Source organism: Quercus suber, unplaced genomic scaffold (genome assembly GCF_002906115.3).
Source record: "Quercus suber isolate HL8 unplaced genomic scaffold, Cork oak 2.0 scaffold_214, whole genome shotgun sequence".
In the NCBI taxonomy this organism is placed as follows: Eukaryota; Viridiplantae; Streptophyta; class Magnoliopsida; order Fagales; family Fagaceae; genus Quercus; species Quercus suber.
Genome location: NW_027069672.1, coordinates 651661 through 653799, shown reverse-complemented (window position 1 = coordinate 653799; position 2139 = coordinate 651661).

Genomic DNA, 2139 nt, shown 5'->3' with positions numbered 1-2139 from the left:
CCATAGGCCTGAGTCCGAGGACCATGCAGTGCCTGGTTCTGTCTAACGCTTTCATTTTTCTCGTAAGTATCTAGTTTTCCCATAGGTTGGAGTTCGAAGACCATGCAATACCTTGGTTCTGTCTAGTACCCAGGTATAAAAGAGCGAGTAGTTTCCCCATAGGCCTGAGTCGAGGACCATGCAGTGCCTTAGTTCTGTCTAACGCTTTCATTTCTCTATAAGTATCTAGTTTCCCCATAGGTTGGAGTCTGAAGACCGTGCAATACCTTGGTTCTGTCTAGCACCCAGGTATAGAGGAGCAAGTAGTTTCCCCATAGGCTGAGTCCGAGGACTATGCAGTGCCTTGGTTCTGTCTAACACTTTCATTTCTCTGTAAGTATCTAGTTTCCCCATAGGTTTGAGTCCGAAGACCATGCAATACCTTGGTTCTATCTAGTACCCAGGTGTAGAGGAGCGAGTAGTTTCCTCATAGGCCGGAGTCCGAAGACCATGCAGTGCCTTGGTTCTGTCTAACGCTTTCATTTCTCTGTAAGCAGGGGTTTGTCCTCGGACCGCTTTACTGGAGATGATTCTTCCTTAAGTCGGATTTTGATCTTACACGTGGCATTGATCTTGCCTCCAGCTCGAGCCCGCATTTTCTTCACTTAAGAAGCGTCCCTTGGCCGTTCGTGTTCCGCGCTTGACGTTTCGGTGCGCGAGACGTGCCTTCATTAATGTCCTTGTGAATTAGCACAAATCCAACGGTCTACGATCCCCTTGGAATTTGGTGGCCTCATAATTAGCCCTGTTGGTACTCTTTTTGAATTTTGTGTGGATTAATTCTCACCAACCCTCATCCTCTATATAAGGCTTTCTGGGGGGATGGTTTATCCATACTCCATGAACCTCCCAACACAAATAGAAAGAACACACCCTTTCAGCTCCCAAGCCCCTTTAATAACCTCGCCGGAATTGTGACCGGAGTTAGTAGATATGGGGCAGCTTTGGGCGGGTGTGAGGAATCCGTGCCAAGAGCCGTTGTGGCATAGTCCCCACTGGGCTTCCGATGCGGCTGAGTCCAGGCGTAACCCGATGGCGCCATGCACGGTGGCCCGGAGGGATGTTGTTGAAGAACCTAATGTCTCTCCTCGGAGCGTACCCCGACGGAGGAGACGTGCGAACTCATGTCATGGCTGGTGCTCGAGTGTTGCCGTCTCCAATGGCCAACGCTCGTGAGGAGTGGAGAGAATCAAAGAAACATCACGGGGGAAGGCGTCCCGGTGCCCCTGCATCTGCTCCTCACTTTGTTCAAGCTCCGCCGCACCCAGAAAGGAGTTGTTGGTGGCCTTGAAACAAGCTGACCCTCCCCCTTCCCTGCTTTTATTGTCAAGTTCTCCCGTTCTCTTGATGCCAATAAAAGCACGGGTTGACACTTCCATCTAGCTAGTTTTAGGGCGGGTCCACCTGAGTCTCTGATTGTAGAACTAGCTGGTAAGAATAGTTGTAAAGCACGCCCGCCTGAGCCTCTGATTGTAATCTGTAACTTTTCTTTTTATGAAATAATATTCGAGCTATCTTTCTTTGCTGTTGAATCTTCTGTCTCGAACTTTTATCTTTCTGCGGTTTTTTTTTTTTTTTTTTTTTGCATCACCACTGATCTTCTATAGAATGGTTATTTAGAATAGTCGCCTGTTGCGCGGCCAGCGTGCTAATCCTTCCCACAAACGGCGCCAATTGTAGGGTCAGTTTTCGTTGCCTAAGCCCAAAAGAGATGGGTTAAAGGCCCAACGAACTCAGAACAATGAATTTGTAGAGAGTGGGTTGAAGGTTTAGGCGATGACCGGCGTTTACGAAGCATGAACACCTTTCTCTTTTACTGAAAAAATACTTAGAATAATTTACAACTGGAGGATGCTCCTCGGCCATGGGCCGAGGAGGCTTTCTTCCTCCTTTTCACCTTCCCATACATTTTGCTCACAGTTCTTATATATGTCCCTCTTCTTCCTCCTGTTGATCATCTATTGCCCTTCCTCCTAACGGCCTATCACATCAAAGGTCATATTCGTGCTCAAGTGGTTCACCCTGATCGATGTCGCCCTGACAAGGGGTTACATCCCCATTAATGCAGCCAGAGGGGTTAGGTGAACGTATTCAATGCAG